Source organism: Strix uralensis, chromosome 24 (genome assembly GCF_047716275.1).
Source record: "Strix uralensis isolate ZFMK-TIS-50842 chromosome 24, bStrUra1, whole genome shotgun sequence".
In the NCBI taxonomy this organism is placed as follows: domain Eukaryota; kingdom Metazoa; phylum Chordata; class Aves; order Strigiformes; family Strigidae; genus Strix; species Strix uralensis.
The window spans coordinates 6,686,003-6,710,378 of record NC_133995.1 but is presented as its reverse complement, the minus strand read 5'-3'; the positions used below and the strand labels follow the sequence as shown (position 1 = coordinate 6,710,378).

The 24,376-nt window shown below is 56.2% G+C and overlaps 1 protein-coding gene across 2 annotated transcripts in view; it reads left to right on the top strand.

Annotated features, from left to right (window-relative positions):
* Window positions 1-234: 234 nt before the first annotated feature.
* Window positions 235-24,376, top strand: part of LRRN2 (leucine rich repeat neuronal 2) — a 35,561-nt gene continuing 11,419 nt past the window's right edge. For both annotated transcript variants that reach the window (XR_012632155.1, XM_074893775.1), the window contains exon 1: window positions 235-529. The gene's annotated coding sequence lies outside the window, so the exon portion shown is untranslated. The remainder of the gene's footprint in view (window positions 530-24,376) is intronic.

Sequence of the window (24,376 nt, the reverse complement as noted above, 5' to 3'; positions counted from 1 at the left end):
GGGCTGCGGGTTCTGGCCCCCCGGGCGCTCGCTAGAGCTGCAGGAGTTAAGCGCGCAGCCGGCAGGAGCTGATTCAGGTGGGTGGCACGTTGTGGAGACAAGACTCGAGTGAGGAGGAGGACTGGGAAAGGGAGGGGAGAAGAGAGGAGGAGGAGGAGGAGGAGGAGGAGGAGGAGGAGGAGGAGGAGGAGGAGGGAGCGTTTGCAGGCAGCGGGGAGCTGCGAGTGTGCGGCTGCAAAGGAGCCGTGCGAGGGAAGGATGAAGGTCTCTCCCCGCTGCCTCCAGACTGAGCGCTGAGGGCGAGCGTGGGGACAGCGTGGCAGGGGGTGGCCTGCTGTCCCTGTCCCCCTCACCCCCAAAGGGACAAGGACGGACACCCCCCCCCCCCCCCAGCTTTGGCAGGTCCAACGCAACCCCGGCCCTTTGTCTGCCGACAGGGGCTCTGCCCGAGCCAGATGTGCAGGCAGCTGTGGCGGGGAGCAGGCAGGCGGATGACAGCAACGCTGGGAGACGGGAGGAGAGTCCAAGGGTAAGTTGGGCTCCAGCCCCGTTAACCGTATTGTCGGTCGGTTGTGACTTTGGGGGGGCTCCTGTGCCTGGGGGTTCTGCAACACAGAGCTGGCTGCTTGGCAGTTTGTTTGGGTTTTTTTTTCCCTTTCCTTCCAGAGCTTTGCTTTCATTGATCTCTGGCATGGAGGAAAAAGGGTGTATTTGAAAAGAAAAGAAAGAAAAGCGGGTGAAAATAGGAAATGCACACAGCATCGGCGCCTGGCTGGTGCGTGATCTAGGAGGGGGCAAGGGGTGCGTGAGGCAGCTGAGGGAAAGGAGGTTTTCCCTCCACACCGATGGTGGGAGCTGGATTCCCGGTCCTGGAAACTCCTCTGGGATCGAGTCGATCCTCACCCAGGCACCGATGGGAACGTGGGGTAACTGTGGTGAACCCCGTGGCGATGTGCTGGGGATGGTGCTGCTGAGACCGAAATCCAGCCTTGCCCAGAGATGCTGGCAGGATGCGACCCAGCCAGGAGCAGCGCGTTCAATGCATTAACCCCGCCGTGCCTGAGCTCTGGAAAATGTCAAAGGAGTGAAGTTAAGTGTAGAAAAGAGACTGTGTTAAATTAACCAGCCTGGTCCTTTGGTCTCCCTCCCTCATTTCCAAACCACCTTCGCCCGCCGGCGCCAGGCTCAGCCCATCCAAGGGAGAGGACAGGCTGCGGGGTGGGGGGGTGGCAAAAGGTGATGGCAAAGCAAACCCTGGGAGCAGCTGCCCTGAGCCCTGGGTCCACGGTGTCATTTTGACGATTTCTGTGCCAGTTCTATGTTTACCTCCACCCTTCCTAATCCCGCTCCTCGATGCATGCGCCTCCCCGACGCAGCTACACAGGACACGCACCCACCCGCAATCTCCGTGCTGGTACCTCTGTGCAAAGCCGCTGTCCCCTCCTGCGGCTGTGGGTGCGTGGCTGTGCCCTGCCAGCACGGGGAGGGACGGGGACGGGGGTCCCGGGGGTCTGTGTGCAGGGAGGGACCCGCTGCAGGGACCCTTGTACCCACCAGTGCTGACCCAGTTCGGGAAGGGTGCTGGGGGTTGGGAGGGACCCCATGGCTGCAGCTGAGACATTGGCTGTCCTCGGCCCTCCTCGAAGATCAGACAGGGGCTGGGCCCTCTCCACCTCCTCTTGCTTTCTGCCAGAGCCTAAAGAAAGGGATTTGAGACATCTCAGCATTGTCCCTCTTTCCCAGAGTGAACAGGGGAGAAGCCCTTTGCCCCCCAGGGCTTGTCTCAGCCTGGCACTGGGACCCCGGAGAGGAGGAGAGGATGCTGGGCACTGCGGGGTGGGAAAGGGACCCTTGGAGCAGTTTCCAGGGAGGCTTTTGCTGGAAGTTGCAGGCAGGTGCTGCCATCACCTCTGGCCGTGAGGATCTGGTTCCTCAAACCATGGGCTGGGGGCTCAGAAGCAACACACGGGTGCTGCCTGTCTCACCCCCATCGTGTTGCTGTGCCGGTGCTGAGCCAGGACCCAGCCCCTGCCTTTGCTTTGGGGATGAGCAGCCCTGATCCCACAGCCGGGGTGTAGGCAGGGCTCGTAGCAGGGCTGGGAAGCAAAGGTCTCATTTCTGTCTCCAAGACTGAGCGTGGTGCTGCCGTGGGGTGATGCCATGTGGGTCAGTGCAAGTTTCCCAGAGCGCTGACTGCTCCCTGCCATGGGGTTTCTCCTCTCCACCACCTCCAGCGGTCCCCAGCGTTCACACCTGGGACATGGGACACCCTCATCCAGCTCCTGTCCTGACCCCCCGTGGCAGAGGACCCTGGTCCTGCTGGCCCAGCCTCTTTGCTAGGGACACAGCTCATCCCAGCAATCCTGGCTTTCCTTTTCCCCCCGCAGAGCCAGGGCTGAGTGCTGCTACCCCAACACCTCTCCGGGGGCAGTGGGGGCTGGCTTGGCACCCGGTTGGTGCTGGCGTAAGTGGCTGTGCAGAGCAGGGCTGAGGGCCAAATCTGGGGACGAGCTTCTGCTCCTCAGCCATTTTAAACCCCTTCCTTTGGGTGGGACCTTTTCTGCGGTGTAAAACAAGGAGCTCGGCATCAGCTGCCGGGGCTGAGCTGTGCCAACACCCATCGCAGAGCCCACAAAGTGCCTCTGGTGCAGGGGGCTGGGGGGTGGGCTAGACCCCGACCAAACCCATCCCACCTCACTAGGGATATCGGAGCACCAGGAAATTACTTTCCCCACAGCATTGTATATTAAGCTGCATAATTACCTCCTCGGGGAGCTGGGGCAGCCCTTCTGCTCTCTGCGCTTCAGAGGAGGTGCCGTGGAGGCTCCGATTCCCAGCGCGGAGCAGAGCTTGGGCTGCTCTAACCAGACGCGGCTCCTTCGGCTTCAAAGAGCCGTGCTGGCTCACAGCAGCAGAGGGTTCGTGCCCGCTCACTCCTCACTGTAGCTGATCGCTGCCATTTAGGGGTGTGATCCGAAATTTCCTGGCTAGGACAGGGATGGAGGATGCTAGGAAGGTCCAAAGGTCATCGCAGGTGGGCACCCAAAAGGCTGGGAACTTCATCATGCTACCGGCACCTCTCCAAATGCAGGGAAGCCTGAACACAAGGCTCTTTCCCTTTCTTTATTCCCAGCAGATGATATATCTCCTAAATCACCTTCAAGGTAGACCCTGGTCACTTCCCTTCTATCCTAAAAGCTACCCATGGGGTGGCATTCCTGCTGGCATGGGGCTGATTACCTAAAGAGCAGAGATGCCAGCCCAGGGCTCGTGTGATCCCCTCCTTGCACTCAGAAACTCGCCACCACCCTCCCTTCTTCCTCTCACATCCTTTTTGCTGGAAAACATGCCAAGGGGCTGTTTCCCTGCCCTCTACCGAAGACAAGGTACGAGGGTCTCAGCACTGACTGATGGTCGCTCTTCCTTGGCTGGGCATGCGTGGGAGGTACCCGTGACTTTGGTTCTCCTCCTGGAAATGGGATTGTTGTTCTCAGGGGAAATGCCCTCTCCTGTGCTCTGCATCGAAAGCTGCAGCTCTGCCCGGCCCCGGCTGGGGAAAACCATGAGAAGGAGAATTATAGCTGCTGCCGAGCGCAGAGTGCTGCCTGCTGCTTGCTGGGAGGGCATCAGGAAAAACATGAAAATTAGATGAGTTTAAAACTTCTCCGTAAGAAGGGAGATGGTCTCTGTCGATGAGGCTCTGCGCTGGGACTTTGGGTTTGAGTTTAGGGTTTGGTCATTGATGCTGTTGAGTCATGAGCTCCTCGTGGAGCCCAGGACATCCCCCCCTGCCCTCCTGCTGTGCCAGCCCACAGCCATGCCCTGGCTACCCTGGACCCCTGCGCACCGGTCCCCACGCGTGTCCCTTCCAGCATCCCTCCTGTGCTAGACCAGGGCAGCTGCTGAGATGCCCAACACCGTTCCAGGACATCAGCCAGCTCATAGGCGGTGAAATATATGTGCAGGTTTAGCGGTTCTTGACGGCAGAGAGTATTTTGTGATAAATATATTTATAGAGGGTTTTGTAAAAGGCTGTTCCAATGGGTGGGTTTTAGGAAGGCAATAAGTGGCTGAGAAAATTGCTCTGGTCGCACCTCAGAGCAGGAGGATGACAGCCCCAGCACCCCTTGCCTTCCCCCCCTCCACAGCCCCGCCGGTGGTGAGCGCTTGGGGATCCTTGATGTGGGAAATGGGGTCCCACAAATGACACCATCCCAGTCAGGGAGGGATGGGGGCCTGAGTAACCCCCGTGCCCCCTCAAAACGGCTGGAGTCCTCACAGTGGGTGCTCCCTGGGAACTGTTTGCAAACACGCTGCAGAGCAGGAATTATGTGTCGGCTCTGTTTGGCGTGTAATTCTGAATAACAAATAAATATGGGAAAATTGGGATCCGTTCCCAGACAATTCACAAAGGGCTTAATTGGGACTTAAGTGGTGCCTAAGTCTTGTGCTGGCTCTCTGCACTGGGGTGCTTTTCACCCAGACAGGGAAAAGAGACAAACTTAGTCAATAAATTACTTGTGATAAATTATTCACCAACTCTAGTCAGAATTAATGCCAGCTTCCCCCTCCAGCAGTTTATAAATGCTCTGATATCTCCTGACCCTATCCAGACTCCAGAGCTACCTTTCGGCTCTAAAAGCCTATCCCAGGCACTATTATAAAACCATATTTTGTGGCATTTATAACCAGTCATAAAAAAATCACTCCAAGATTAAATTTGGCGTGTGAGGTCGGAGTGTGAGCAGCTTTGTCCTTCCTGTTGACCAAAGCTGAGTCGAGTCTGTTTTCAGGTTCAAGCTGAGAAAATTGTTTTGCATGAAGACAGGCCACTGTGCTTCTGTGAGACTTAATAACGCTTGCTTTGAATTTAAAAGCCTTCATCAGTGAGGAATTTGTAATCAGCATAAAAGGGGTTTTGCATTTTAACCAGCCTTTCCCAAAGGCAGAGATGAACTAACTCCAGCTCTCTCGTTTGGGGGAAGAAACCCCCAAAGCCCAGGGAAGCTCCTCTCCCTGCTCTGTCCTCTGTCCCAGCAGGACCGTGTGGGTAGAGTTCAACAGTCTGGAAATATAGAAGGGAAAAAAAAAAAAAAAAAAAAAAAGAAGAAATGCAAGTAACTGGTCATCTGAAAAGGAAAAAAATTTTTTTCCTCTTTGTGAAACATTAAAAAATGAACCATTTCATTTTGTGCTGGAATAAGCATTTCAGTTGGGTGTCTGTCACTTGTTCCTAGTATGATTATTAAATTTAATTCAATGGTTTGGTTGTTCAAACCCCTGTTCAGCAACGCATAATCAAAGCCTCTCGCTTGACTTGAAAAGCCCATTTAGACTTTAGACACGTTGGCCCAAAAAGGGTCTGCAGCATTTGATCCGAATTTGCAAATTGCTGCGGTTGATCAGAAGCTGCGTTTTTCAGCAAAGGCTTTTATTCCCATGGAAAATTCTGCCGAATCCTCTTTCTGAGTCACTTTTCCCGACTCCTACGTGCTGCCGCTGCTGCTCAAAGCCAGCGATGGAGCCGGGCGGGCTGTCCCAAAGCCCGCGCTGGCGGAGGGCTGGCTCTGTGCAGCGCTGTGCAGCTCCAACTCTCCAGCATCTCATGCAGTCGACGAGTCCTCTAGTTCCCGATGAGCAGCAGGATTTATCCCTGCATCGAGCCTTCGGAAGGACCAAGGAGCAGGACCAGGTCGGCTCCATCGCGATGCTGCTGGGTTTGGGGGCTGCCCTGACGCCCGTCTATCACCTGCACCCGAGTCCTGCTCCGCTCTGAAATCGCTTGTTCTTTCCTTTTCATGAAGCTATTGTTAAATAAGACAAAAGGGATTTCAGTGACACTCTCCAGCTAGCTTTATGGCTTTTTAATATTTTGTTGACTCCTTCTTTGTTGGTTAAACCCTCCTGGGAAGCCGCAGACGTACCCCTTTGTCCCCCCTTCCTTGGCCACGGTTGTCCTCCCTGGCTTGGCACGCACCTGCATTTTTCCCCGTTTTGCTCAGGTTTTAAGGGAAGTTAAATGAACAGGGCTGTTTACATCTGAAAGCCATCCCTCATGCCGAAATCTCTGCTGGCAGGCTGGCAGCGGCAGGAGTGCTGCAGCTCTGCAGCGCGGGGGCCGCAGGGAGCCGGGGGCTCGCACCGAGCAGCGGAGCAGCCTGATGTGGCGTTTTGCTTCGGTTTATATTTTTAAGGGTGCGGAGTGGGGATGGAGGGAGGAGAGCAGCGAGTCATTTTTTCTGGGGAAATCGTGGGTGTGCTGGGAAGGGGCGATGCGCCACGGCCTCGCGGAGCAGCACACGACATCCCGGTCCCACTCAGCCGGGGCGGCCGGACCCCGGCCCTGCTGCGGCGGGGGCTGCTGCCGGGCAGAGCTGGGTGCATCTCTGTCCACCCTGCCTAAAGCTTGGTGCCATCTTATTTTTCCTGGTGTCCTTGGTGCAGACACTCTCCTTGGGCAGTGCCTGTAAATAATAGAGTTGCAGAGCTGAGTGAGTTTATAAACCACAGTGGGGGGGATTTTTCCAGCCAGAGGCAGCGGAGAGGGTTGATGTGGCTCCTGCCTCCACGTGGCTGAATCCTCCTTTCGCACTGAGTGAAGGCAGGGGGTGGCCCCGCTGTGCTGGGGGACAGGCAGGCATTGCCCCCCCCCCACCCCATGCTGCTGCGGGATTGCCCCGTGGTGCAGCTCCCCGATCTCCACAGCAGCCCAGGATGACTAAGAGGAGATGAGCCACTCATGGAAACTCAGAAGAGATCTAATTCTGTGAATAAACCGGAAAAAAAAAAAAGATCCCGCAGGGGAGATGATGTTTGTGAATTAAAGACAAAGTGGGTGACATTTCCGCCAGCCATGTGCAGCTGCAGCGCGGGGAGGGGGGGACGCGCGTGGGGCCACCGAGGGCTGTAATTCCTGGAGATGATGGGAGAGCAGCAACTTCTCACGCTCTGCCCGCGCTCGGGGGACTCGCACCGGGCGATGCGGTGGCTCAGCGATGGCGGGGAGCCTTGTTTCATCGGGTGACAGCCAGCCCTCGTGGCGTGCTTGGTGCGATGACAGGAACTGGGTTTTCTTGTAGCACAGCAGCCCTGGAAACTGGGGGTTTTGCAATTAGCATGAGGGGGATGAACGAAGGAGCAGCTGGGATGCACCTTGGATCCTTAATGCTCTTCTTTCCTGCAGCCCCTCCAGGACACGTGGGACTTCAGGGTCACTGAAAAGCCTCCGGCTCCAGCCCAGCATCCTCCAAACTCAGTAATGCCAGCGGCCGCGTCGCCCCAGCTCATCACTGTCTCACTCCTACGGGCTGATTCCCTCTCCTCTAGTAATTCCCGTCTCCCCTCCTCTGCCCCCAGGCTCCCAGCGGTCAGTTAGATGATTTTATTTAAACTAAACTAGAAGTGGGTTTTGCCAAGAATAAGCACAATTCCTCACCCGTGAAGGGTTATTCCATCCCCTTTGGTTTGGGGAGGGACATTTATCAGTCAGTGAGTGCCCCGAGGTTTGGCCACGGGCAGGGCAGTGCAGTGGCTTTGCCTCCATCCCCACTGAGCTGCTCCACGCCCAAGGAGGGGGTGAAGCAGCCCCAAAGCCGTGCCTGGCAGTTGCTATGGCAACCGTACATTTTTTCTCATGATTCCTAATGACTTATTGGCATTTTCACTAATCTACAGCTTTTTTGGCTGCCAGAGGTTGACTCGTCTCCCCACAGCCCCTAAGAGCAGGCGCATCCCATGTGGTGCTGGAGCTCGGGTCAGGCTGGGGGGGTTGCCTTGGTGCTACCCCCTGCTCCAGGCACATCATCCTCGGTGCTTCCCAGGGAGCCGCAGAGACAGGAGCCACCAGCCAGCCCTTTGCAAGGGGCAGGTGCTAAATCACAGCTTGTTTTTTTCCCCAGCGAGGCTGAGAGGAGGCTGGGAGGGCCACGGGGTTTGCAGAGGAATGGCTCTTCCTGGGCAGGAGCCAGCTGGAGCGGAGAACAACAAGCCCCCGAGAAGCAAGAGGGGTCCCACGCTGTGCAAACCCCCAGAGTGGTGCAGGGTTTGATGGGGTCTGAGATGCGACTTCAGTGTTGTATTTCCAGTCGTGCTGGTAGGACACCCGAGCTTTTCCTCGGTGGAATTCAGCACAGAGAGAAAATCAAATCACTCTTTTTTAAATCCATGTTTAATACCAAAGGTAATACCTCGCTCAGATTTATTCTGGTGGATTAAATACTTCTTAGCTGCTCATGAACATCACTGAGCAGTTTGTGAGGCTGGAGCGATGCCCTGGGCAGGGCTGCCTGGCTCTCTCTGGCTGAAAGCCTGGCTTGGACGTGGGCACGGCCAGGGCCGGCTTTGTAATATTTGGAGGCTTTCTCAGAGATTCAGGGAGTGTTTTTGCCCTCACCTGGCTGCTGAACCTGTACTTGGGCGCTGAGAGCAGTGCAGGTTCTCAGCAGGTGAGTGTGTGGCTCTGAGCTTTTCTGCCTTAATTCCTTCAGAGCCACAAGCCACCCACCTTGGTGTTTTCCTGCAGAGAAGCTGCCCTGTGTGCTGCACAGGGGAAGCAACATAGAGGGTAAGCAGAGACTGGGGGGACAAAGTGACCAGCATGGCCAGGAACAGCTTCACGTCCAACCCTTTAATGTCACCGCTGTGCTCTTTCTGGCTGTCATGTCCTAATAAGCTGCTGAAACATTGGGTTTGCAATTACTGAATTACTGGCTGAAATGTTTAACCCTGAGCGGGAATCTGCGTGCACTGAAGCTCCGATAAAATCACTGGGAAGACGTGGGGGCTTTTAGGGTCAGTGACAAGCTGTTGCAGCACAGGGGCAGGGGGTTGTTCCCCTTGCTTGATGGGTCATCACCAGCCTGGATCTGCTCTTGTCCTTGCTTTTGATTGCTGGAGCTTCTCTCCTCCTTGCCCTGTCCTGCGGCCACCGAGCCTGGCCACTGAACGCAGCAGAGGTCCCCGCAGAGGGACCAACTGCAAGCCCAGAGGGGTTTGGTAGGACCTCACGTCCTTATGGCACCTCCAGGGGCATAGAGCAGCAGCTCATCGGGATGTGATCTGTGGTCCAGGCCTCCACAGAGCAGGCTCGGCCCCTCCGGGAGCATCTTGCATCCCCGCAGACACTGCTGAGATGCTCTTTTCTGTCACTCTGTGGGGTCATCAAGCCCTCAGGAGGAGCTTTGTAACTCCAGCCCTTTATCTCAGCCACATGGCGCATTGAGGCCAGAATGTGCCAGCAAGATAACAGGGAGAGACTTCCCCGTAATTAGAAATTAGCCTGATTTCACGGCACTTACAAGCAGCCGCGTTGCCATCCCGACCTTTCTTCTGCTGAAGATCAAAGGGAGCAGGGCTGCTCTCACCCTGCTTTGCGTGCCTGACGTGACCCCGTTCCACTGCCCATCGGTTTGACCCCTGCCCGTGCCCCTGCCCCAGCCAGGGTGGGTGCCCAGCTCGACCTGTGAGCTCCCGGCTCCCTTCGCTCCTGGAAGAGCAGTTCAATCCATGAATGAAGAGACAAATAAAATGGGGATGGCAAGGGACCAGCTGAGCCCCCAGTTCAATGATGGCCAAGCAAGATCCCTGGTTCCCCGGCCCTCGCCTCTTCTCTTGGTACCGTCTGTGCAACATTCCCTGCCTGCAGCAAATAGCTTAGCTGAAGAAATATTGTTTCCAACAACAGACACCTCTAGAGAAATAACAGGAGACATTCCATCATGGTTTAGATTTTAATTACACTCAGGAATTCTTTCCTTTTTTAAACTTTATTTAATAACCCGTTCCTCCCTGCACACCCCTCCCCGGCTGAAGAAAGTTTAAAGAGCCACGATTTATCCCTCTGAAGGGACTAACATCAAAACACCACAGTAGCAGAACATTTCTTCCTAAAACATCCCGGGGGGACAGGCTGGAGCAGCCCCTGGCTGCTGCACGGGCACCAGGCACCCCCGGTCTGCACCCAATCCCACACCTTCACCTGTGTTTTCACTGTCTCACTGCGAGTCGATGCCTTATTCCAGGAATCGGTATTTTTTGGCCCAAAAGACAGACATGGACATGACCTCCCCAAGCAACCCCCCTGGTCTCTGGCCCCCTCGGAGCCTGTAGCTCAGATTGGCTTCACGGCCGGTTTGCAGAGCACCACGTGGGTAGCAGAGCTAGAAAGCCTTGAACATTGCCCGAAGCATCCCTGCTGAAAGGCTGCTGCTGCTGGCCTTGGGGTGGGTAGAGGAAGGGGGGACGTTTGGGGGGGGCTGCTCTACAAATGAGCCAGCCTTAATGGCCAACCGCCCCCACCCCAGCCCCTGGCTGTGCCGAGGGGAATCGATCGTTCCTGTTTTCAAGCCGATCTGCTTGGGAAGGTCACCAGGGCTGATGCAGCACAGGCAGCGTCTGCCGTGTTGCTGCCAGGTTACCCTGGGCATCGCACTGCGGGTTTGGAGCCTGAGATGCCCACGGGCTGGGATGGGGACCAAGCCTTTGTGCTGGATGGGATGGAGACCCTGGGGTGTCCGAGCAGTTAGGAGCAACACAGAGAGAGGGACACTTTCCTCTGGGCTTTCACATCTCTGGAGAGGAAGGTTCAAACAGCCTCTGCCTGCCCGCTGCAGCTCTAGGCATGCTACTTGTTTGTTTGATTAGAGAGATGAAGAAATAAATGGAAGAGATATGAGCATCCCTCCTCACTCCCAGCTCCTGTGCAGTACTGCCTTGATTTTTCAAAAGGACTCAGTGTCCAGAGCTTCAGAGCTGTCTGCAACATTTAGGCAGGTGCAGGGGAGATGAACCCTTTGAAAATCTTGTCCCAAGTGGTTAGCAAGGAGCCATTCTTCCCCACGGGCTGGCAGCATTTCCTCCCACCGTAGCGCTCTGTGGGGTCTTCCCCTGTATCTGCAATGTACAACAGAGGGAAATGGTATGTCACGGAAATATATATCATAATTTCCTGGCATGCACCTGTCTCTCCGGCACACACACTGCTGCAAGGCACAACCACACGCTTGTGCGGATTATGAGCTACTATTGCTGTCATGTTGTTGCAGCTCAACAGGCGTGTACAGCCACAGGAGTTATCACATCCCAGTGCCCGGCTGCTGTCAGCCCCTGGCAGCCGCCGCGCTCCTCGCTCTGTGCCGACAGTCTCGGAGCTGCGTGGGGGAAAGGACACCCCCCCCCCCGCAGCTTATGGGGACCCAGCGCGGAGCCTCTTTGCAGGGAGAGGAGCTGCAGTCTGTGGGAGATGCTTTAGACTTGCGGTGCCGATCGTGCCGGGGTGGCACCGGGCTTGCAGAGACGCCAGGCTGCCTGCTGCTCACCCTGCCTGTGATGGTGGTAACACGGAAGGGAAATCAGACCGAGCTGTCCCCTGCTACCAGAGAGACACGCGTGAACCTCTCAGCTAATTAGCAACCTGGGTAGATGGAGAGGGAGAAGGTCCGTCCGATGGTGAGGGCATCGCGAAGGGCCCCGCTGCACGTTGCAAGAGATGCCTTCCCGCGGGAGAGCACCCGCCACGCTCCAACCTGCACCCCCCAGGACGCAGGGCTGATGTGAGCCCGGGCTTTGCAGCCCCTGGCAGAGAGCTGGCTCCCACGCAGCCAGCGTCGTGGCCAGGGAGCCTGCCAGAAACCCAGAGGGTGGGAGAGCCGGAGCAAAGGCAGAAGCTGGAGGTCTCCGTTTCCGTTGAAATCTGGCACCTTCCCCCTCTCTGGCAGCCCCATTAGAAGCTATAATTATATCCGAGTGTTCACAACACCCTTTCCTGAGCACCCTGGGGATAAAAATCAAGAAGGATGCTCTGAAGGGGTGGGTTTGATTGATGGGAGCTGGGCATGGCACACCACGCTCAGCACCGGCTGGATGACGGAGCAGCGCCGGGCTGCAGCGCTCACAAACCCCAGCCCGGAGGGAGCTCCCTCCCCGGCTGGGTGGGCAAGGAGGGAGGTTTGCAGGCAAGTCCACTGTGCCACAGGGCAAGGACAATGGGTCCTCCATCTATAGAGGAGCAGGGACCAGTGCTGCCATCCCGTACATCCAGATGCCGGGGTCCGTGACACAGGGGTGGCCCCATGGGTGCTCTGCTCCGCTCCAGGTGATAAGGCCAGAGGCAGCGAGGGGCTTTGGGGGTCTGCCAGCCCCCTGGAGCTCTGCAGCCTGGCCAGAGACCCCCGGCAATGCCTCCTGCAGGATGTCATCCCCAGGGCTGGCTGGAGAGCAGGCGGCATCGCCGGCAGGAGCTCCACTTCTTCAGCGGGGTTCAAACCCACCTGGGACTGCGAGCAATTAATTTTCCCAATCTGCACAACGATCAGCTTCTGAGGCGAACAATTAGCCGGTCACAAATTGTAATTGTCATCTCACTTCTGATTTTAATTTGGCCTAATGAAGGCTAAGTGATTCCGTCTCGCTCCTCCTCCCCCCGGCCGCAGGGCCCTCTGGCATCCCCAGCTGCAGTGGGGCCACCCCGGGGAGGCAGCGCCCAGCCCACAGCCGTGACCCTCCCCGGGATGGAGAGTGCTGGGGGAGGCTGGGGAAAACCATTAAACCCTATTGCAGGCTGCTTGGTTTCAGATATCATGGCCAATAAAAGTTTTATTTAAGGGAATTGGCTGCCTGTGACCATGCGTTCTGGTTTGTCACAGCCTGTTAGCCTCTCACGCTTGCCCTTTGAAGCAGGGGCTGTCATTTAATCTCCATCTAAAATAATGCACTGATTTTTTTTCCCCTTTCTGATTTTAACTCACTGCTGCTTGTACGTCTCTGTCCACACCCTGCTGCCCCCGCCCCATCCCCTCCTCCCCGCTGCATTATCATCTGCAGCACCTTTTGGATCTAGCTATGTTTTCTAATGAATTCATGGTCTCACTGAATTGCCTTTCACTTTAATACTTAATTTAGATTGAAGAAGGTGGTTGCTGGGTCTCGAATACCAAGTGAGTCTCTGGTGGAGCTCTGGCTGGAAGTTGCGTGATGCCCGGTGGGGCTGCGATGAGCAAAGCCATCTGAGTTTGGTGAACTTTGCATAACCACCCCGCTACTTTCCGAGCCTTGCAGCCTCCCTTCTCCTCCATCCTCAGCACGAAGCAGACGCACGAGTTGTCATCGGAATACGGCAGCCCTAGGCGCTGGATCTGTTCGCACATCACATCCTCCACCTCCGTGAAGCCCAGCCCCGGCCCCCTCCCGCTCTGCAGCTTCTGTGCATCATTTAACGCAGGGCAAAGTGACAGCAAAACGCTCCCGAGCCAGGGAGCAGGCGCTTTGCCACACGCCGAGTCTGCACAGCTTTCCCTCCTCCCCAGCCCCAAGTGTCTGATAATTTTAACACAAGCGCTAAGGAGAGGGCTCCTTCATCCTGATAGAGAGACCGAGCCTCTTCTGGGGTGAAGCACTGCAGCTCTTTAATAGCACCAATTAAAACTGCAGAGGGAATGAGACGTTGGCAGGCAGTAATCACCCAGACTGGAATAGGGCCTGAGCATGAGTTGTAATAGCTTTGCTTTAAAGGGAAAACGTACTTTCTGTGACCCTTGGATGAACAGAAACGTGGTTTCAGACCTTATCCGGAACCTGTGAGGTTGAGTGTCAGCACGCCCTCGAGCCCCACGCTGGGACACTGCTGCTCTGCTGCGTCCAGCTGCCCTGCTGCCTTGTCCTATTAAAAACAGCAGGCAGCGAGTTGTGAGAGGGAGCAGGGGGAAAGGAAGAGGAGAAATAACTATATTAGCAAGATGAAGATTAAACGACAGCTACATAAGCCAATCTCTCAGGGAAAAGTGCCATCTCCAGTTTGGGGCAGGGAGGGGGGTTGCAACAAACTCGTGATGAAGATGAAATGGCTTTCAGGGCCAGTTAAACCAAGTGAAATTGTTCCCTGCTCACCCCCTTTCTACAGCTCAGCGTGCCCCCAGCAGCATCCTGCAGCCTAAGCCCCACACCCCCTGGCCAGCGTGGGAGCTGGCACGGCAGCCTGGCAGACCCTGCCTGGCACTGCCACCAGCTCCATTTGCTTCCCCGTTTTTTCGTGCTGCCTGGGGAGGATCTGGAGGCAATCCTGCCCCAGCCGTGCTCCCGACGCGCTCCGCAGCCCTCACCTGGAGTTACAACTAATGTGCCCTGCAGACATCTTGGGCTGAGTTAGGGCTGATTTGGTTAGCTGTTTGCACAATTGAGGTCAAAGCCCATCTTGTCTGAAGCTAAAAACAATTAAAATCACTCCTGGAAGGCCATAAGCACAGACCCAGCTGCCTGCAGCACAGCATCCCTTCGGCCGCAGCCGGCAGCTCCCTCCTCGCCCTGCACAAGCACATCCCACTGCACCTTGCCAGGGTTGCAGGGTACCTGCTCACCCTCTCACCCCCGAGCATCTGACCCCCTTGTTCCAGCTCCATTACAGCTGCCCTCTCCGGGGGTCACAAATTTTCCCCTAAGCTGCCCAAACCAGCGTTGCAGTGATGCCCACCCAGCCTCGACACAGCCAGCTCGGCGTCACCAGCATTGGGGTTGGCAGCAGTCACATAATGATGGGGCCTTGTTAGGGCCAGGAGGACCCTGTTAGAGCCATCCCAGAGCTGCCTATTTAATTGGGCAGGTGCTGGGGGGGTGTGGGTTTAGGGGGTGCTGAGTGATGCTGCTTTGCTGGGGAGGTTGAGATGTAGAAGTTGGACTCTGTGCTCATTAACCTCTGGTCTTATGGGGCTCATCACAGATATTTTGCAGCCGGTGGAGGGATTTTGGTGGCTCAGCGGCTGTGGATGAGTGGTGTGTCTTTCTTGTGCTATTCTTAGAGCACTTCCCTGCGGTAGTTTGATTTCTGAGAGCCTCGGGGCTGTAAATCTGTACCCTCTGCACCCTCAGAGGAGTCTGGCTCCAAACTCAGCCCCTTGATGACATGTTTGAGCTCTTCCCTCCTCTCCCTGTTGTGGTTGGTGTAAATACCCTGGAGGTGGCTGCAGAGGAGGCATTGGAAAGGTAAAGTCCTTTATTTCGTTCTGCATTATGTAGAAAAACAACTTAGCATGTCGCTGCGCTGTAGGTTTTTGCTTGAAAATGTCTCTTGAATTTCTCTTTGCTCTTAATACACATACATATGTGCACACATGCCTACATCCCGCGTCAGGTTTATCTTTTTTTACAGTCCTTTTAAACCCATAATGACACATCGGAAAGTTCCTCCAAAAACAGCCCCTCTCCTTCCTTCTGCGACACGACTGGATAAAGATCCGCTCAGAGCTCAGTCATGCGGACAGTAGCTTCGGTGGTTTTTTTGAAAACAGTATTTTGTCAGTTCCTCCTAAGACAAGCCACTGGCGGGCTGTCTCTCCTCCCCCCACGCAGCTCCTGGGTGCTCTGGCTGCAGCAGCACCCACCCGGGGATGCACCCACCCACGGGATGTGCCCACTGGCTGCAGATGTGCTCCGGGGACCCTGTGGCCCTGCTCTTACTGGCTGCAAGGGGAAGGGGGTGGCCGGGAGTGGGCTCACAGCCCTGCCCTGCGCTCGGCTGACTCTGGCATGGGGGATGCTGCCTATCCAGGCTCTCCAGCTGCCCCATTGCCTGTGGGAAGGCTCTCCCCATGGCAAGGCATCGCATCCAGCCCTGGGCAGCTCTCTCCTTCACCCCTCCACAGGTCTGAGGACCTGTGGGCGCAGGATTGATTCTGTGGGCTCCTGGGTGTGCAGAGCTTGGCCTGCAGCAGGGCTCCATCGGCTCCCAGCCACGATGCCCAGTGCAATCTTGCTGCCTGCAGCTCGACACAGCCCCAGGTTTTCCAGCGGGACTCCATATCCTTTGCAAATGTTCCTCTCCCGAAGAGCAATAATAAGCTGCGATATTATATTTAAGTAGTTCAAGTGTATGCACAGTGCCTAGAGGAAAAGGCAAGGAGACACAGCAATGCTCCTCAAAGGCGACTCCACGAAGCACGAATGGCTCTGCCTGTCCAGTGTCCTGTGCTGCAGGCTCTGCCCCGGGAGCTGCTGCAGCGTGGCAGCGGTGGCACAGACCGCGGTGGTCTGGTGTGTAACTTCTGCGCGGAGATCTCCGGCGTTCAGGTGGACGACACCGTGCCGTGAGCTTCGGAGCAGTTGTAGCTGGGTGTCCCACTGACACGTGTTTGGATGCGGAGCAGCGCTGGCACCCCGAAGATGCCGAGTGCGGTCAGGCAGGGCTGCTCTCCTCGGTACCTCCGGTGCCTGGTGGGGTTAAACACCCACCAAAGCCTTTCCCAGCTGCCTATTTTCACTTGTAGCTGCCTTATTATCTTTGAAATCGGAGAGCTTAAAAGCCATTTGAGGGAAAGGACATGGGAGCACGTGTCCCCACACTCCAGTAGCGGGGCAGCCAGCAGCTGGGACGGCCGCATCCTGACTTGCCACACGGATGAGGGTGCTGGGGCCGTCTGTCCCTCTGCACCCTGGCTGCGGGTTGGACCTGGAAGGGAAATTTGGGCTGCAGCTGTGCCTTAGCAAAGTCTCTGAGCACATCCCTCCCGACCCACCAGTGCCGTACGCCAAATTGTCCCGCTGCCAGGCTGGGAACCCTTAAACAGGTGGGACAGAGGTGGGAAATGTTTTCCATTTCTCTTCCTGTTCCTATCTGGGTTTTTTATTATTATTATTATCTTATTTTAGATTCCCTTTGAATGACAACTCTATCAAAACAGCTCATTTGGAAATGTCAGGTCCATTCTTGATAAGTCATCAGTCATCGTGATTGGTGCTGACAGATGCCCTGCAACAGTGCTGCGGTATCTAATATACTGTGCTGCAGTCTTTTGTAATATCACATTATTTTATTTATTCAGCATGGCATGAAATCTCTCCTTTAGGAAAGGGGAAGGGTGGGGGGAATTAACCCTTCTAGCGATGCCTCCATTTCTGGATAGTCCACATGGGAAGTAGCAGAAATCAGGCTTCAACGTGGCATCCGCGTAGTTTAAAGCTCCTAATGCCCCTGGAGTTGAAGCAACTGCAAGATCCCGGATCTCAGTCCGCTTCTGGTAGTACCGGCCCGATGAGAGCCGACATCGCATTTCACAGCGACACGTGTCCTGAGCAGGTGCAGCCCTCGGGATACACAGCACCCTTCTCCCCCGTTGCTCACGGGGAGGGCCAGGACACACAGGTCCCAGTGCTGCGTTTGCCCTGGCAGGGTGATGACAGGACCTGCTGCCTCCTGCCTGGCTTGTGGCTCTACCCACGAGTGGGACAGCCACGTGCTTTATCCCCTTGGCCAGCAGCGAGCATCCTGGGCAGCTCTGTTGCCTGCTGGCCCTCCCTCTACACTTGAAATATATGGCAGGAGCAGGGGCGGTGATTTAGGCTCCCACTTCACCCCTTTGCCTTCCCTCGTATTTATATGATGCTCAGCAGCACGGGAAATACAGCTCCTTGGCGTCCTGCCACCTCTTGCTCTGGGGGGAGCGGCCGCAGCCCCACACTGATCCCTTCCCCAGCCCCGGGGGTGGTTTTGGAAGCTCCAGCCTCCGCGATCCCCTCCCCAGCACCCAGTCAGAGCTGCCAGGGGGGATCAGGGAGGGCCAAGCTCTGCGGTTCTGCCTCCAAAGCAACGTTTTGGCCTCCGGCAGAGTCCGGCTGTGGTCCCTGGGATGTTCCCGGGGTGTCCCCAGGAGTGGGATGGCAAAGCCCAGCAGCTGGGCTGGCTGCGACCAGCGGAGCCTGTCCTGCATCCCCAGATCTGCATCGCGGAGCCTTTGTTTGCTCTCATTAACGTGTCTGCGAAGTGCCTGATGTGTGAAATATCCTTTTTATTATCTGGAATTGGCAGGGCCGCCTGGGACTCGCGTCTGCTTCGCTTTCCAGGCCAGGGCTCTCCAGACAAGCTAGTGTTAGTCTTGCTCAGTTTGTGGCTTGGGGCGGGCTCAGGCTCAGCTTGCAGGCGTGCTCCTCCACCCAGAAACCACGAGGGGGACAAGCTGCGGTGTCACCCGTGGGGGCACCCACCGCTGAGGTCCTGCTGAGCGAAGCAGGCAGAATGGTCTGCTAGAGCAGGGCTGGAGCTGGTGCCTCCAGAGTTGGGCATCCCTTGGATTTTTCTGCCTTCAGGGATTAATCTGGTTTTCCTACAGCTCCTTTGAACTATTGAGGCTTTTCCCAGAGCGCAGAGCTGAGCAGTTGTGGGAAATTCCCCCCAGAATGGCAGTTGGGTGGGAATTTGGGCAGTGAGAGCAGCCCTCCACAGTGCCATAGCCCGCGGGGGATCTCTCCATCTCCCTCTTATTCCCACCACTTCCTTACCACATCCATTTTCACCCTCTGTCCCTCCCGTAGCCCCAAAGCAGCAGCACAAAATGCCATTGACAGGCATCAGGTTTTGTTATCGTAGACTTGACCCCCTTGCAGGAAGTTGCCAAGAAAACATTAAACCTTGGATTTGTAGCCAGCCCCAGTGAGACCAAATCCTCCCTCCTGGACACACTCCCTCCCAGGAGGATGTATGTGTTGGCCCCTGCCCCCACCACCCACCCTGCTCCCCCTTCCTCTTCCCATTCCCAGTGCTCCCAGGTGGGAGTCGTGTCGCAGCGTCTGTCATCGGAGCCTGCTACTGAGAACGAGAAAATGACAGGCAAGGGCCCTGCTAATGGCACAAGTGACATTACTGTGTGATCCGTCAGCGGGCAGGGGGGCTGTAGCCACAGTGCCACCCCCCGCTGGGCTGGGGGACATGGCCATACCCTGCTCAGGGGACCACAGGTCTTGGCACAAGGAAAACGGGCAGCTGGAGGGGGAAAATGAGGGGACACAGGGAAATGCCAGCGGGGCAGGGCTTGGGCCATGCTGAAGGGATCTGGCTTTGAAAGCACCAGCAAGCAGAGTCCATCTCCCCGTGGGGGACTTTGCTCCAGGTTTTGTTCTCTGTTGCAACGACCATTTCTGCCTCGTTCGAATCCGCCCGGCTTTGGCACTGCTGCTTGTGCTCCGTGGCCCTGCTGCGTGCGCCGATGCAGCTCCTGGTCTGCTTTGCACCAGCCAGGACATGGCCTGGCCACCTCCATCCTGCCACGGGATGCTCACGGTGCTGCGTGCGTGGCCCAGGAATTTGGGGACCCGCCAACCAGCCATGTCGCAGCGTTCAGGGACGCGGAGGTGGCCTGTGCTTGCTCGGTGTCTGTGTGTTGGTGGAGGGACTGGCTCTCCCTGCTCCCCCAGCCTTGGACGAGGGGTCTGTAGCGAGCTCATTAGAAAAGACCTGGAGGTGTTTTCCAGGCAGTTCAGGGGCTCGCGTGAATTATTTAACATGCCGCTCCACAGCACGGCGGGGAGGAGGAACTGGGGGAGCTCATTACTGGGCCGGGGCTGTTTGTCTCCCAGCCACGGCACAGCGGTGCCAGGGACAGGCTGTGCCTGCGGCACGGCTCCCTGCTGCCAGGCAGCGCTCGCCGATGCCACGCACACCGGTTCAGGGAAGGGAACCACACTTTCTGCCTCTGACCCGGGCAGGATGGAGCTGAGCCTTGCCAGGAAGGTCCTGGGGCAAAGTCGTGGTGCCTGGATGTCACTGCAGAGCTGGGAGGTGGGAATCGAGCGCAGCAGAAGGGAAGGGGAAGGGTTCTGAGTGGGCTCGGGATGCTCGGGGTGTCCTGGTACGCTAGAATCATCCTGGGGTCGGGGCAGGCAGCTCCACTGAGCTCCCCACATGCCGGGGACTGGGAGCTTTGTTGATCACAAATAGCATTTTCTAAAGCCTCCGGGTGATTAAGAAGGCAAATGCCATGTGAAACCCTGCACTCTAGGCTCTCAGAAGCTCCGTGATGGCTTTTACAGGCTGAAGGGCTCTAAATTAGCTGTTGCCACTCAGGGAGAAGATCCTGGAGATAGCTCTGGAAACAGTGACACAGTGCAGCGACAGTCAGAAAGGGCACATGGCAGGCGGGGGATGATTAGGGAATAAATAAAGCAGCAGACCAAAGCCAGGGCTGAGCAGCACCTGCGGGCTCTCCTGCCTGGACAGGGAGGGTCTGGGCAGGGAAACGACGACGGCCGGAGCAGTGAAACAGGCCCCATAGGAAAAGCAAAATGGGCCAGGGTTCTTCAGATTGCAAAAGAGACAGTGACAGGGGGGGTGAGGTAGGTGTCTACAAAAGCACACATGGCAGCCATCCTGCTTTCACTGAGGTCCCCGGCGCTGGCCCTGCCTGACCCCTCTCCCCCCTTCTCCATCCCGGTTCTGCCTGGGATGTTCTTGACTTTGACATTTGAAAGGGGACGGCAAGGGCGCTGGGGAGGGGGATCTGCAGGCGCAGAGTCCAGCTGCACACAGCTGGAGTTCAGCTCCTGCTGCAGCCCGGAGACGGTGCCAGTCGTTAGAGATGCTTCCAAAAATGCAGCGAGCTGCAGTCCGACGCAGCACGGGATTTGGTAAACGGCACAAATTTTACAGAGTAAAGGACAATTCAGCTACGAGCCAAGACCAAGGCTCCATCTTCCCAGCCTCTTCTTTCTTCAGGCAGTCTGGAGCAGAGATCAGCCACCTTTTTCAGTTGGCTTTTGCAAGACAGTTACAGATGCACCAGTTAACCCCGCGGCCTGGAGACCAGCCCTTCAATTCTCGGAAATAAAACGAGATGGCCCCAGGGCTGCCCAGCTGAAAAATAATGGATTTGAGGCTTCCCATAGACGTGATCATGCTACACACAGGGGACAAATCTGGAGTTTTCAGAGCTCATGCCACCAGCTTGGCACCTCTAAAGCTGCTTTTTAAAGCAGGCGGGGCAGCGCAGATGGATTTAACTCCTGGTCCCACTAAGGAGCCCGGCTGTGGCTCTGGGTGTCACAGGGAGAGGCAGGTGCCACCTCAGCATCCATCCCTGCTGCCATGCGCAGCCACCCAGCCCGGGTGCTGCTCCCTGCTGAGGTCTCATGGTCTCAACTTTTGCAATCAAAGAGAATGAGGGACAGGGAAGGGTCCTGGGGGTTTATCTCCAAGAAGAATAAACCTTCTGAAAGCCTGACTGCCGCTGAGCCATCTTTTGGAGAAGCTGCTCTGCAGGGACCCCCAGTCCCGGGATCCCAGCTCCTCCCTGAGCATCTCCCCGGCTGCCAAGGCACCCGGTCTCTCAGTGTCCTGGTGGGATGGGACTGTGCTGATCCCCAGGCAATGAGCATGGGACCAAAAGCAGCTCTGGGATGTGCTCAGCACTGCGTGGGCAGTTTGTGGCTGCGCAGGGCCAAATCCTGCATGCTCCGGGCTGGAGGTTGTGCCTGAAGCCGGCAGCAGCAGCTCCGCAAAGCCACGGGGACCTGTGGGAGCGTTTCGGAGGCAGGCAGAGCCACCGCAACCCTTCCAGAGCCTGAAAGCAAAAGAAGAAGAAGAACAGACTGATTTCCCAGCCCTCCTCATTAAAAAACATCCGAAGTGGAGGGAGAGAAGCATCCAGATAAGAAGCGGGCACCGCTCCTGCCCGCCAGCTCCTGGCAGATTGGCGCAATAGCGAGGTGCAGGCAGGCGAGCGGTTTGCTTTGCATGCTCCCGGCAGCTTTTTATCTCCTGGCTTCCTCCTAGACAAGCAGAAACAACGCTATCGCCCTCCCTGCCAGGAAAGATGCAGGAGAAGACCCACAGATGACATCCCCGGGTCTCTCTGCAGAAAACAAGGCTTAACCGAGGAAAGAAACTGCCAGAAAAGCTGGCAGAACAGCAGCCCGGTGCTGCCGGTTTTGGAGGGGTCTGGTCCTTCTCTCGTGTAAATGCTTTTCAGGGGATAACAACCTAAAATTACAGCTCGAGGCTGGAGCAGAGCTTTGCTGCCACGGCCCCGTGCGTGGGTGCGGGCAGCAGACGAGGTGGGGTGCAGGGACCCCTGTGGGGGTTCCCCATGCTCCGCGCCCGCCGCCCCGCTCGCCCGGGGTTGGTTTGTTTGCTTTAGCCAGGGGTGAAGCTGCAGAAAGGCTGGGGCGGGAGCACCCTCCCATCCTTGAACCAGACAGTGAAGACGCAGAGCTGCATAATACGCCGGAATTTAATAAAACGCCTCAAACAGACAAAGTTTTTCCTTTTGCCAGCTGCTTAATTAAATTGCCTAATGCTGTTTGCGATCGCAGCACAAACTCCTGTGTTTAAAGACCACGGTGTTGCCATGGTGCTCACCCGGCGGATGGTGCGGGGCTGTGACGGAGCATACAGATGAGGGAGGCTGCCGTGGATGCGGGGGGGAGCGGTTGCCACGTTACAGGGGGAGATTCGGTGTCTTTTCTTTATTTATTTATTTGTTTGTTTTCTGACGCGGCAGTAAACTCCCTGCCAAGGTTTGTATCAGGATCTTTGCTCTGAACAGAGCAGCTGTTTTTCCACCCCAGGGCTTTGAAGATGCTTGTTTGGAGGTATGAGCTCCCCGGCAGCATTGCTGAAACATCCCAGCCCCCTTTTACCAGCGGGAGGGAGGGGATGTATTTGGCTTCCAAAGACACCGAGCGCTTGCTTTGCCGTTGCCTTGCATGCTGGGTTTGTAAGGACACAGCACTTGGGAAGAGCGAGTCTGAACCATTTTGCTACAGCCCCAGCGCGGGTCTGAGATGGGGACTGAGCCCAGAAATCCTGACCCACAGCGCCGGGGGGTTACCCTGCACGTGTCTGTGCATGAAGGAGTTTCCCATCAGCAACAGGAGCAAATTAAAGCTCAGGACATGGGCGAGCCAAGCTCAGCTGAGGCTCCAAGGTGGAGACTGAACCTCCCGGTGCTCCATTCCCCATGTGTCAAGTTTTCCTTCTCACGTCGTGCATCTCGCCAGTGCAGCCTGGTGCAACCGTTGTGATACATCAGAGGTGCGAGAGGGGAAAGTCAAACCTGACCGGGGGCTTTGAGCTTCGGGGCCGTGGGTGAGGCAAGGAGACTCACCAGCCAAGGATGGCTGACTTGGAGAAACTGTTGCTTTCTGTGACAAAGGGAAGCTTTGGGTGGGTGTTGGGCCATGGTGCTTGAACAGGTTTCCTTGCTCAAGCATCAGGTATCTCACACAGTAATTTCTGCCATTTTCTATCCCTGTATCAGCTGCAGTAAACTCAAGGTGCCTGCAGAGGCATCCCTCCTGCTGCCTGGCTGGTTCTCACCTACTCTTTCCTCCCCTTGATGGTGCAAATGGAGACAATGCCTAGGAACCCATGAGCAACAGGGGTGAGACTGGGGATGGGGGCTTGCAGGCCTCCCTCTGCCCCCAGGCACGTGGGGATGCTCAGCCCAGGGCTCATCCCACATCCCAGAGCCACCCCATCGCTGCTCCATCCCCTGCAGTGCCCGAGGGCACCGGCTGGTCCCTACACCAGAAAAACCTTTCAAGAGCCTATATAACACTTGGAGGGTATATTTCCTTCTCCCGATATCCAGAGTTACGTCTCCACATCATCCCTGCCACCAGATAATGACTTGACCTCCGCGGCTTAACTGAGATTTAATACGTCAGTTATTGTATGTTAAGCAGTGGATCATTAAAAACATTTATTCAAGATTAACAGCTATCTAATAGATACCATTAGTATCACAGTTGTATAAGTGGCTAATCCCGAATGCATGCGATTTACTGATCCCTTGGGATGTATTTGCCATACTGTAACTGTACTTTTAGATCTAGATTAGGCTGCCCTGATCCTGCGCTCCGAGGTGGGAGCAGGCAGTGATGGGGACCCGGGGCAGCGCCCCACGTCCATGGGCAGAGCTGCCCCGGCGCGAGGAGCTGGCCCAGGGTGGACGTATCCACAAAGTGCCTGCGCTGGCATCGCTTGTGCTCACTCCCCAAGAAGGCACAAGATACCCCGGGGGGAGGAAAAGGCTTGTTTTGTACTTGCACTAAGGCTTTTACTGCTGTAAAAATGTCATAAATAAGTCACGCTCCCAGCTGGCATCACGACAGCAGCAGGGGCAGGGCTGGTGTGCCGGGACCCCGGAGCCCACACGGTCCCTCTCCTCTCTCCCCCCAGCCTGGATTTGCCTGTGGGAGCTGCACACAGCTGGCTCCAGCTGCCTGGCACACTGCGGGTGCTCAGCGCCGCTGAAAATAGGTGTCAGGGAGTTTTTATCCGGTGGGGGTGGTGGTTTGGAAGAGATGTGCCAGCTGCTCCAGGGCAAGGGGTAGGGACAGCCCTGAAGGCAGCAAGACCCCAGAGCCAACCTTGTAAAACTGGCCCTTACAGCAAAGCTCTGCAGGATTGAATACATCTCCTTCCAGATAAAAAAAGTGATATAGGAGTGTTTCTGATAACAGCGGAGTACCCTATTGCTGTTTTACAAGTAATTGATACAGAACCCTATTTAATTCTCATTGGTTTTATCACAAATAAAAGTGAAGCTTTTACATAAAGGTTTAAACGGGGGAGACACGACCTCAGCCTGAGGGGACAAACTTTACTGGGTGTCACCACAGA